Source organism: Pipra filicauda, unplaced genomic scaffold (genome assembly GCF_003945595.2).
Source record: "Pipra filicauda isolate LSUMZ 115617 unplaced genomic scaffold, ASM394559v2 scaffold62_size3274119_pilon, whole genome shotgun sequence".
NCBI lineage: Eukaryota > Metazoa > Chordata > Aves > Passeriformes > Pipridae > Pipra > Pipra filicauda.
Window position 1 is genome coordinate 1,140,363 of NW_024104787.1, and position 12,989 is coordinate 1,153,351.

Here is a 12,989-nt window from a genome sequence, read left to right on the forward strand (position 1 = left end):
AGTCTTGTATTTATACATACATCAAACAGAACAGAAAAATCAAGATAAAAACGTCCTTGTGAGAATGTCATTTACTTTGGCGAGAAAAAAAAACCACAACAAAAAGCCCTCTCCTCATTCATAAAATTCACATAACACATTGTAATTACTTGTGTATTTTAACCACAGCTATAATTTAGCCTCATGACTCCCAATACTTAGGAACACAAGCTATATAATTTTCATAAACAGTGATTACCCAAATGATCTGGTGGTCTAAGTTCAGATAAATCTATACCTACTGGTAAATCCGTACCTTTTCTCCAGTTTTTCACAATTTCTGTGAGGACAATTATGTACTTATGCATTCACACAGACTTAACCAGCATTTCTAAGACTCGGTCCTTCCCCTCCCTCAAGGAAACAGGTTAACCTTCACTGCATTATTTAATAATCTTATTAAAACTGTTATGCTGGTTTGCGAGCTCAAAACAGGGCTGACATAATTAAAGACTCATGCCTGACAACAATGTTTAGTTTACAGTAACATCATATTGCATTAAAAAATGAGAAAGAGAACAGTAATTTAGGTATTTCGATTTTCAAACAGAAGTCTTAGCCTTGACACATCAGGAGCAGGGATAGTCCTGAACAGGACTGGGATAGTCCTGAACACAGACTTTCAGGGTTTTTTCCCTAGACTCTGAGTGTCTTTTTTCCCCCTGAGGTTTTGTTTCCCAAAGCAAAGGAATGAAAGACACAGGAAAAGCAAACTCCTATTTAACAGAGGAATTAGTTTGACAAGTCACCCCAAAGTCAGTATTAGCAGAGACTGACTGAAAGCTAAACAAATGCACAGTGATTAAAACTGTGGGTTTAGTCCTGGACAGCACACTTTACCAGTGAAATAAAAATTAATCTCTCTTGCAAGTGCAAGAACTGGTTTCACTCCAATAAAAGTTCTACAGTTCTCTCTCAGAAATATTGAGCTTATTGAGCTAAACTGGGGGGAAAACATAAGAAAAACTTATAGCTGTGTAACCTATAGCTGGAAGGAACCTCAAGGCACCTCAGTCTGAAAGTCTGGACACTCATTTCTGCAGTGCAGAGTTATGAGACAAAGCACAGACCTCCAATTCTGGCTGGAGGACAAATTTGTTATTTAATGTACTTGACTATTTAATGCTTGGTTTAGAGGCATCATTAGACAACAAAATGAAAAATCAGTAATTGGTACATAAAAACCGTACCTTATTTAAGAAATATGTGTGTTTTAGCGTTCATTATCTCGAGAGTCAATCTATAGGAGCTTAGAGTCTCAGCTTCTATCTTACATCACCCGATTAGAGGGTTTTTTAATACCTTGTTCTTACATACACAAACATCTGCTTTTGTTTATGCTGTCCAACTAAATATTTTCATATAAATAATACAACAACAACAATACTGTAGGGGGGAGGAAGTAGCAACTTGCCCTAACTGGTTTGCCCTTCAACCATGCTGCATATGAATTTAATTTATCACACAGATAGAATATGTCAGTCCCTCCTGGTCTGGAGCAAACAATATGTAAACAATGTAGGCAAAGGGCTTAAGGACTTAATCTTGGTGTCAGGCTACAACGGGCCACTAGGTAAGTGTGAATACAATGACAACACGCACATCAATTCAGCTTAATGACATGACAGAGCAAAGACTTGTTCTTTTTATCTGGAAGGCATCTGGCATTACAGGAACAACTAAAAAACATGTAATATACAAATTAGAAATGTAAACAAAACAAATAAAAATCCACTTCCTGCTACAATGAACACTTAAAATATGCTATTACACCCTATATAAATTAAGTAACTGTCTTTTGATCTGCTATAAGCCATGTCCAAAAAAGCTTGTTTTTCATGGCCTGTGACCACCAAAGAACGTGCAAAAAATGAATAAACAAATGATGTGAGCCTTAAGAAGTACCTGAAAGCTACCTGAGGTTCTGATGGTGTAAAACCTACAAAAAGCTTAAAACCAACATTATCATCAACCTGCTGATTTTCATGTAATTACTCATGCTAGTGAAGTCAAAAGCACATGGGTATGACTTGCAAAACTACAGTATTACTAGTACATTGCAACCATTTCCTTTATTAGAAGTCCATTAACACTGAACTTCAGGAAGAGGTAACATTTTCATTTTGTCATATAAACTACGTGAATTTCAAGTTTAGCCAATTACACAAAAACAATTCTGGGAGAAAAAAAAAAAAAAAGAAAAGAGAGACCGGGGCAGATCACTGACGTTTTTTTAAGTTACTCGGTTTGGTTTTTTATACACTTTAACGAGCATACTCCAAATAGCTTTTACGACACACAGAGTATCTTAAGAGCTGACAACACTAAAGTTAACTTTTAATCATCATCAAAAGGAAGCAAACATACATAACTAGTCATACTATATTCATGACAGCTAAAGTAGGCAGTTTAGATCTGCAGGACAGGATGTCCCTTTAAATAAAACCAACAAACTCCACCTGATAGACAGAAACTGCAAGAGTTCATTTTTAAGTTTATTTCATTTTTCTGTACATAAAACTGCATTGATTAAAACACTGGGTATTTAATCTTCCTTTGCAACAGACATGCAAGGAAGTGTGCTTTCTAACAGGATATTTACCTATGCTTCTCCCTCCTGTCACACCTCCATACAGCCGAAATCTAACAAGCTTATCAGAACTTGCCAAAGCACGTTCTAGCAGGGATAATAATAAAGGAATATCAGTATTTATATATTTTGTTTCCTAATGGCTCCTGCAAGGCCTATCTGATCAGCAGGAACGGAATGAAACAGCCCAGCTATGCTGAGAATTTTTGGCAGTCTCCTGCAGATTCATCCAGATATCCATCAGCATGGCAGTTTCCAACCTCTGGTTTACAAAACTCTGAAGGGTCAATGGGACATTTCTAACAGGTCTATGAAAGGCAGCTAAAAAAAGCAAGCCTATTATTAGCAGGCTTAAATTTGCTATAGAGAGCTGTACCTCCATTGGAATGTTTTTGTGACTCTACACACGGTTAAAAAAAAACAACCAACCAACCAACAAAACAAACCTGATCCCAATTCAAAACCTCAAACAGGTAAAAACCTGCTCTTGGGTTAAAATGGCAAAAGCAATAGGGAAGAATTGGGCACAGAAGTTAACACTGCGCTTACAGGACACCCGATGACTCAGATCAAATGATCGCAGTGCAAAGCCAGTGCTGCTAGCCCTACTCCAGACACCCCGGGAGGAGATAACAGGATTGTGCCTACCACAGATACTTTTTCATTTTTCTTCTGGAAATTCCGGCTACATTAAGGAATATAGTTACAGCCCAAGTACCACATTACCAGCTACCCATATGCTTTGAGCAAGAGGTTCACAAACATCTCGAGATTCCCCTGAAAACTTTGGCTCCTGAAGTCATGCAACTTCAATAGTTTCAGTTCCCATGCTGAAGAAAAATGGCATAAAGAAATCAGTATGTCAATTATATTAAATCTATTAAAAATAATCTTTAAAAAATTACAAGGCTTAAAATAAATTTATGTTTCCTGAGGATAAATGCACAGGCTTGGATTACCTCCCTTGAAAACGGGAAAAGAGAGCACATAAAACCAGATGGTAACCCTTTTAGAACATTTTTCTGTACATGAAGAGAGTAAGAGGATGTATAACAATGCTTTATAGTCAGAGTTTAGAAAACTGTTTATATCATTAACTATTTTGATGAATCATAATTTTCTATTGATGAATCAATATTTTCTATTTTTAACTAATTTCTTATTTTGAAGAGGCCACGCATGAACAAGACCTTAGTAAAAATGGATCACACTAAAATCATACTCTTATTATTTTTACTAGAAGCATCTTAATAGAGGGGAAGATTTAATTGAAGTCATGCATTTCTGAAGAACACATTTGAATAGGAGTACAAATACTCCTACTCAAGGGAACTCCTCCCTAAGGAGAGCAAGGGGAGGGGGAAATTACCTCGAAGGTGCCTGTAGGATCTGGAAACTCTATTCTGAGGCCCTGGATTGGGCTGAGAGTGACAAGCTCAAGAAGGATGCAGCCACATAGGGCACAAACCCCTCAGTCCTGTCCTAATTTATGTCAGTCCAGACAAGAAGCAATTTGAACAGTGTCAGAGGAATTGCATTAGAACTGTAAGGAAAATAAGGCCATGTTTTCTCAATTACAAACATAGGGGTTTCCCTGTCCTGATGGTTGTGGTATGCAGTCTCTCAGGGCAGACAGTAACAACTTCCTGGTTAATGTCTGCATCCTTTCTGTTTAACTAATAGATATGTATTGTATAAATAAATGATAATGCAATTAAGACTGACCTAAGAGTCTGAGTTATCTGGCAAGTGATTGCACCCCCACCTAAAAGGCCTGTCAGCTGCCAGCTTGAGCAAAGGAGAGCAAAGACAATGTAGTTACTGTCCAAGGTACAAAAACACTGGACCACTATAGATGAGTGACAAAATTGGAGCAATATCTAGGAACAGGACACAAATCACAAGGGCAACAGAGACTGAGGTCAGACTTGAATCTCACTTGGTCTGATCACAAAGTTAGTGATCTCAATAAGGCTTTGATCAGAGACAGAAGGTACTTTATAATACTGTCATTAAGTATGAACCATTACAAAATAATGTAACTTTTTCCCTATCAGAGCTGCAAGGGGAACAGAGAAATTCTGTCACTTCAATCTTACAGTTTCCCAGTAAGACTAAATACACACAAGCTACCTAACCTATGTCAAAAGAGAAATATTAATCCTGAACATACAAACCATCTTTGTTGCATTGTCACCTATCTGGAGTTAAGCATCAGAAGGAAAGAGCAATCTTGCAGGAGGGACTGCACTAGGAAACAGAAAACAACAGATGGGGATGTCATGCTTTCCCACAGCATTGCAGTTATCCTGAATACACAGCCTCATGAGAGACAAAACACAAGAAGCTGCCCTGGTCTTCTAGACAGCTTTGCAATTTTGATGATGATTCAAGACTTAAAACAGCAAACCCCTGGATTAAGGAAATTTAAATTTACGATTTGTCCTGTATCAATTTTTTTTTTTTTAACAAAAGACAAAAATTAAAGGGGAAGGTTTATCTATACAACTAGTATTATTTTTAGCATCTATTTTAAAAGCTACACAACTTTCATGGCAAAAGGAATATATCTTCCAAAGCAGAAGAGTTGGAGCTTTAAAGTTTTAATCATAATAAGAAGCTGGTAGAATCACTCTGGTCCAAAAAAATATTCTAAATACTATCTTTCAAGTCAGAAAGAGCACTTATAACTATCAGACATACGTTTTCACTCAAGATGGTCTAATGCTGCATCTGGCTCTCATCTGCTGCTGCTATAGTCACCCTTTCCCAAGCATGTCACTCACTCTCCCTGATTTTATGCCCCCACTTGCAGTTTGTTCTTCTTCCTTACCACACAGGAGTAGGTAAGACACAGGTATGAAGGCTGTAAGGCATTTAGATTTTAAATCTAAATACTACACCTAAGCAGATACCGAAACGAAATACAAAAAATACACAGAGCACACGTTAAAATAGCACAAAAATAACACAGCGACCGAAAAAATTACCACTTCTATCCTGCAAAGGTCTGAAGGTAAAATCATGACTAGAAGAAGCCTATGCTGCTACTTCAGAGAACTGGAAAAACCTGCAGGTTCAAAGTTGCTGTATGTTAAAGCTTTTTATGTAGCAAAGGACATCTGAGTTGGCAAACTAAGTTTTGCTCACGGTTGCATTAGCAAGCAGAAGGGATCCCTGCCTCCATAAAACATACAATTTTTATATCTAAACCTTAATTTTGTTATCCTTTTAAATACTGAGAGTTCAAGCCCAGACCAACTACAATATATAATATGCTACTTATCTATTCTATTCTGTATTGGACATCAGTAATTCAAGTAGTCATTGCAAGAACACAAAGATGTATATCACATTACTATCTTTCTTTATCACCTGCTATAGCTCTCTCTGTATCTATGTTTTGGTACTACTGCCTTTCCACTGGGCCTGTATATGTCTTTTTTTTTTTTTTTAAATAGCATAGTACTTTACCCTACCTTTATTCACTCATACTGTTTCAGCTTGAGCCCATTTGCTTTAACTTCTGCATGCTGCACCACGTTTAAGATTGGTCACCCCTGTCAGTTCTGCGTTATTGCAAAACTCACAGCTGAACTTCACAAACACCAGCCCAGCAGCAAAAACATCAACAAGGGCCCTTCCTTTCCTCTCATTCAACATTCCTCTGTTGTCCACGGGTATTAACAGTGAGTTTTCCACATCCTTGTTTTAGTTGCTGTTTTACTTGCTCCTGGAACAGCATTTCCCAACATTTTTCTAGCTGAACTCTGCTGCTGTAGCCTTCCCTCTTATTTCCATACCTTCCCATCCCTATCCTCTGCTATGTTTTTTCCCCTTTTCTTGCACTCCTTCTCCCACAGCAGCACCAGTTCTATATGGTCACCCTGTAACCTGGTGGGGCAAAGAGATATGAGGCTACAAGCCTAGATAAATCTGTCATTTCAGCCCCAAAAAGCACTCCTGAGTACCCCCCCACCCTGGGGGCACAGCCAGGAGCAAGCGACAGGAGTTAACACGCCAGTGCTCCTATGCAGTAAGAGCCAGAGTACCTGGCTGCACCTTGTTTGTAACACCTTGCACCCACTAGCAGGAAATTGCTGCTGTGTGGGGAGGTCTTTGGCACCCACAGCCTGCAGAGACAAGCTGGCTCGCTCTTTTGGACTCCCTCTCAAAAGGACAACGTGTAAAGTGTTACTGGCAGACTTGCTGCACTGCAGTTCCAGTCAAGTTAAGGGCTATCTTTTTTTCGTATTATCTGCACAACCCAAACATGCAGCTCTAATTAGGAAAGCTTTAACTTCTCCTTTTCTCTAATACAACCTTAAGCTTCAGATTAGTTACATGGACAAGTCAAATATGATGTTCCAGGTGCAATCATTCACATTTAGTTTTCTTCAACCAGCTAAGCACAGGACAGAGAAAATAAAACCTGACAAAACGCTATTCTATCGTGTCATATTTTATGTTACCTGCTGTCTTCTGTCAGGAAGGCAGAACAATTGTATTCCAGAATATCACCCTAAGAAAAAGGTCATGTCTACACTGCAGAGGGACCAGAGAAAAGTGTAAGCTCAGCCAACTAACATCTGCAGAGACTGGCTGAGCTACAGCCAAGCCATTTTCAGACTGACACCACTGTGGGAGCCAATCTAGTCTCTTCTACAGGAGAGATGCCCCGTTACAGATATATGGGAAATGTCTGCACAATCAAGCTTCATTGCTCCATGAGCAAGTTTTCCTGAAAAAATGCAACACATGTGTTTAAACTGCAGTGACTATGAGACACTGCTAGCTTCTGTTCTGCTGGGAGATGCACAGCAATCTACCCATCAAGAAAAGTAAATTCATATTAGATATGAAAAAGATTCACCAAAGCTGAGTTACCATTGCCCAGGATACACACATACTGCTGAAGACTATAAATTCTTCTTTGCTAACACAAGGGGAGCTGCCCAGAAAAGACACATAAGTACTTGGGCACAGCAGACATGCATCTGCTGAGGAATTAAGCATTCATCTTCTTGCAACCTATTTCCGATAGTTAAATTACATTTGTGTATTTTTGTCTACTACCAAACAAGCAATTTCAAACTGAAATACACACCCTTGTCTGTAATTACACCACCTAAAATGAAAATTAAAAGGAAGCAGAAACACACACAAAAATACTCAGTAGGTATTAAATGTTGCAACAAATATTTTGGCCTTTAGGCAGACCTTATATTTGCCCTTTTATAAACCTACAACTGCACTTAGCTTCTGGGTCGCACCTTCTAAATCTCAATGAGCGTTCAGTCAGACACAACTTCCTACCACCAGCAGCTCCCGCCGGTATGACAAACACTATTGCATCAGTGAGACAGCACCAAGAGCTACGCTGACAGAGTCATAGTGTTTGAAGGACCGGCTCTTTATTGCACAGGGGGGCTGCATCTTTAACGACGTATGAATGGCATGGCTCCTCTTATGATGACTCTTATCACCAAAATGCCTGTGACACTGCACAAAAGACTTATTCGTTGCTTTCATTAAGCAAAGAAAAACATGGTACTCACTAACGCCTTGCTATCTACACCACCAGATACCCAATGCAGTCACTCATTGCAACCCGCCGGTCAGTATCAGAACAATCCACTGTATCAGAACAACCATCCGAATTTGGGTTCCTTCCTTACACATCTGACATTGCACACCTCTGCCGTGTCAAGAATCCGGCAAAAAATCACTCTTTTGCACACTGAAAAACACAATTTATCTTTTCTAAATTAGGATCAAAGGAAAGAAACCTAAACAAGTTTTGTGTCCATCCTGTGTCCCTCAGTGGCACACGGGCAGCGGGAGAGCCTACCAAGGACCAGATTGCTGCCTCCTCCTCCCCAAGGCCTGTTTTCTTGAAGACTGTTTTCTAATGATCCATCATGAACTCTTGCTTCTTAAGAATTACTTTACAGAACTACTCCAGTAATACTTAGAAGCTGCTGTTCTAAACAAGTCCGGATCGCTTCCTATTGCCATGTAGCTCACCATCCACTTCAACTAAACCCTCAACAGTGCAGCGCCATGGTTTCAACACAGATTGCTCCCGATGCCGAGGTCACACCCGGCCGATGGTCCCATCGGACAGGTGCAGTCACACGCCGGGTGACCGCGGCCACCTCGAAAGCGAGAGGGTGAGCTCCGCTCGCTGTCCAGCTGTTCGCTGGACACGTCCCATCGCTGAAACGCACGCACAGATTACAGGACCCCGTTGCACCACTGCAATCCATTAACAAGTCACAGGACCCCGACGAAAACGCTGGAGACTTCGAGTTTAAATTTCCTGCCGAGGGGACTCAACGCTGCTCCGAAAGGCCGCGGAGCAGACCTAAACCACGTATTTAGCCCGGTATTATTTAACGTGTTTAGCCTCGCAGTATTTAAAGCCCAGTGCTGGACGGCGGCGAGGGGAGAGCGGGAGCCCACCTCCCGTTTCCCGACCGATGCCAGAAGCTCCCGGAGACGCCGCCGCTGGACACGACCCGCCGCCAGCCCTTGCCGGGGGCCCCGCGGAGGGATGCGGGCACCGCTCGGCCCCCGGGCGGCGGGGCCATCCTGCGGTTCGCGCACGGCCGGGGGGCTGCGCGGACAGCGGGGACAGCGGCAGGGCCAGGGGGCAGCTGGTGGCGCGGCGCAGGCGGCGGCGGGATGGCCGCGCCGCTCAGCTCCGGCGGCCCGCTCCCGTCCCCGGCTCTCGCTCCCGCCTCCCGCTCCCGCCTCCCACTCCCGCCCCACTCCGCCGGCGCACCCACCTGCCCGGCGCCCCCCCCGCCCCGCGCTGTCAGTCGCACCCACCTACCCCACTGGCCGCCGCCGCGGGTCCGGCGCGCCCCGCCGCCGCCCCCGCGCCGGCAGCGGCACGGCACGGAACGGCACCCCCCCTTCCGCCGCCCCTACGCGGGCTCGGCGAGGAAGGAGGTGGAGCGGCCGCGGGGAGGAACCAGGAAGTGAACGGCGGCGGCGGGAGGCAGAGCACACCCTGCCCTGCTCTGCCCTGGCCGACCCACGGGCGGGCACCGGCACCGGGCGCCGCTGGGGCGCGCTTGTGCCATGGGCGCGTCTCCGGCGTGAGGGTTTTGGGAGGGAAAAAGCCCTACCACTTTTTTGTTTTTACATGGGACCAGATGGTTCTGCCTCGCTGCGCACCGCTGAGCCCCCAACCAGGTTCAGGGTGATTTCGGCTTGCAGGTATCCAAAATCCTTCAGCACCCAAGAAGGAGCGAGTGCAGTGGAAGGCAGTGAGGATGACTGGGGGACTGGACCATCTCTCTGAGGAAAGGCTGAGGGAATTGAGCCTGTTTGGCCTCAAGAAGAATCACAGAATCAAAGAATCAGCCGGGTTGGAAAGGACCTCTGAGATCATTAAGTCCAACCCTTGATCCACTACCACCATGGTTACTAGACCATGGCACTAAGTGCCGCATCCAGTCTCATCTTAAAAACCTCCAGGGACTGAGAATCCACCACTTCCCTGGGCAGCCCATTCCAGTGCCTGATTACCCTCTCTGTAAAGAATTTCTTCCTAATATCCAACCTAAACCTCCCCTGGCAAAGCTTAAGACCATGCCCTCTTGTCTTACTGACAGCCGCCTGGGAGAAGAGACCAACCCCCACCCAGCTACAACCTCCTCTCAGGTAGTTGTAGAGAGTGACAAGGTCTCCCCCGAGCCTCCTCTTTTCCAGACTAAACAACCCCAGCTCCCTCAGCCTCTCCTCATAGGACTTGTGCTTGAGTCCCTTCACCAGCATCGTTGCTCTTCTCTGGACCTGCTCCAGCACCTCAATATCCTTCCTGAACTGAGGGGCCCAGAACTGGACACAGTACTCGACGTGTGGCCCCACCAGGGCTGAGTACAGGGGCAGAATCACTTCCCTGAACCTGTCGGCCACACTGTTCCTGATACAGGCCAGGATGCCATTGGCCTTCTTGGGCACCTGGGCACACTGCTGGCTGAGACAACTGAGAGGGGACCTCATTAATTTGTGTTAATACCTAAAGGAAGGATGCCAAGAAGATGGAGCCAGGCTCTTCTTGGTAGTACCAAGCAATAGGATGAGAGACAATGGGCAGAAACTGATGCACAGGAAGTTGCCCCGGAGTATGAGGAAAAACTTCTTTACTTGGGAGTGATTGTGCACTGGAACAGGTTGTCAGAGAGGTTGTTGATCTCCCTCACTGGAGATATTCAAGAACCATCCTGTGCCATGTGTTCCTTGCTTAAGCAGGAAGGTTGAACCAGATGATGCACAGTGGTCCCTTCCAACCTTACCCATTCTATGATTCTGTGACAGAGCATGCTGCTGCAGGTGTCATGTTTGGAGCGTGAGCAGGGGTTGAGTTTGCTTGACACTCTCCACGTTCAGTGGTTGCTTTCAGTATTTGTGGCCTCACCAGGCATTAATCACATAGTGTGAATCTTCACATTCCAGGGGGTTCCCTCAGGCTGGCTTTTATTTTAGCCAACTCGTGTCATTCATTTACTATGAGGCTAGAGGAAAAGACATTGCTTTGCCTTTGTTAAAAAAAAAAAAACAAACAACAAACCAAAACCAAGAAACTAGTGGCATTCTTTTTTGTCTGGTAGCCTTCACTACAGCCTTGCGTTGGAATTTGAATGCTCTCAGAAATAAATGCTCTTTAGAGCAAGAGGATGCCTTCTACCCTCCCTAACAAACGAGCCAAACCTGGGCTCTTCCAGCCTTTGGAAAAATGCTGTCTGCATGTGAACAAGATTTGCTAGCTGAGTCTCTGGATTATGCAAGAATTTGACTAACATTAGGTAGAGTCCAGGCTGGGATGGCAGAGGGGGAAAAAAACTAACAAGTAATTTTTTCCTTGCAGTTAGGACTGTGAGTGGCTGTGGGCTAAGCCATGAGATAGGTAGAACTAGGAGTCAGAATGTCATCTCCCTGTGCTCTCAGTGGAAATCATTGCGTGTGTCTGCATTAACAGTGCGTTTCAGATCAGGAATTCACATTTACAAGGAATTTCTAACATCTTACTTCTTGTTTGTTTCACACTGAGGAATGTGAGGCCACAAGTATCACACTATGGGTCAACCACAGGGTCCATCTGTGCTGGACAGCAGCACTGGCAGATGCTGTTTAGAGAGAACATACAAACCAGGTCCCTTTCACGCATGGGCACTGCCTTTGTCTGGCACTCCCCTGGCCCAGGAAGGGGGTCTGGCCCTGCTCACATCCCCAGGGTGAGCAGGGAGGACAAGCTACCCAAGCCTCAGCTCCCAGCTCTGCCAAGCTCCACCACTGTCTCTCCCCACTGCGAAACAGTAAGCAATCCCCATGCAACAACCCTAGTGTGCAGAAACTCGACTCCTTTTGGATGCATGTAAGCCATGGGAAGCGCCCCAGAAATGCATCTGCTCTGCTCTGACTGTTAACAGATATGCAGCCTGCCAATGGGACCTGATCAGAGCCAACCCAAGCTAAAATCTCCAAAACATCCCTCGCTCTTGAGGTTTGTTTCTACTGCATCATTCCGCCTGCTCAAGTAGGCACAGCCAGGAATGCTCTGTACACTTGATTGAACAGGGAGTTGTGGAGAGCTGGATAGACTGTGGCAGTGTGATGTGTCGTACTTGGGAGCCATGGGTCATTCTCATCCAAGCAAACATGAGCATGAAGTCACATAGCAACCTGTAAAATACTCTCAAAATTATACACAGGAGCTGTGCAAAAAGGTGTAAAACTTACACTAATGACTGTTATGAAGCTTTCAATTAAGGCTGTCCAAAAAATCCCAACCCTTCATTACTGTTTTAATGTATAATGTGAGTTTTTAATTATATTTCCCACACCACTTTCCCAGGGATATCTGGCACAGGACCAACAGCACTCTCCTAACCGAGAGCATCTGGTTTCTTCCCTGCTCCTGCACCAACGTTCCCTGCACACCACACCTTGCTCGGACCCTTCCGAGGTGAAAACTCTACAAGGAAAACGAGGAAATGCGAAATTTATCAGTACGCTATACCTTCCCGAGCACTTGGGCATTTCCACAGCTTCCTTCAGGAGCTTTTGGCAGAGGGCAGCGGGTAGGCGCTGCCTGTTTGCTTTAACATGAGAGTTCGCTTTCTTGGAGGGGACGAGGAGCAATGGCCATAAACTAAAACACAAGTTTCACATCAACATGAGGAAGAACTTCTTTCCATTGAGAGTGGCAGAGCACTGGAACAGGCTGACCAGGGAGGTCGCGGAGACATTCCAAACCCACCTGGACGCGTTCCCGTGTCACCTGCTCGAGGTGACCCTGCCTTGGCACGGGGGTTGGACTGGGTGATCTCCAGAGGTCCCTTCCAAC

General features: G+C 44.3%; 1 protein-coding gene across 5 annotated transcripts in view; it reads right to left on the reverse strand.

Moving 5' to 3' along the window:
- Positions 1 to 12,982, reverse strand: part of ZDHHC3 (zinc finger DHHC-type palmitoyltransferase 3) — a 35,971-nt gene extending 22,989 nt beyond the window's left edge. The window contains exon 1 of one of the 5 annotated variants that reach the window (XM_027718958.2): positions 12,903 to 12,982. The gene's annotated coding sequence lies outside the window, so the exon portion shown is untranslated. Of the gene's footprint in view, positions 1 to 9,094; positions 9,288 to 9,463; positions 9,571 to 12,902 lie in introns of those variants that run through there. The other 4 variants (XM_027718956.2, XM_027718957.2, XM_039388294.1 and 1 more) reach the window with 4 other exon arrangements.
- Positions 12,983 to 12,989: the final 7 nt, after the last annotated feature.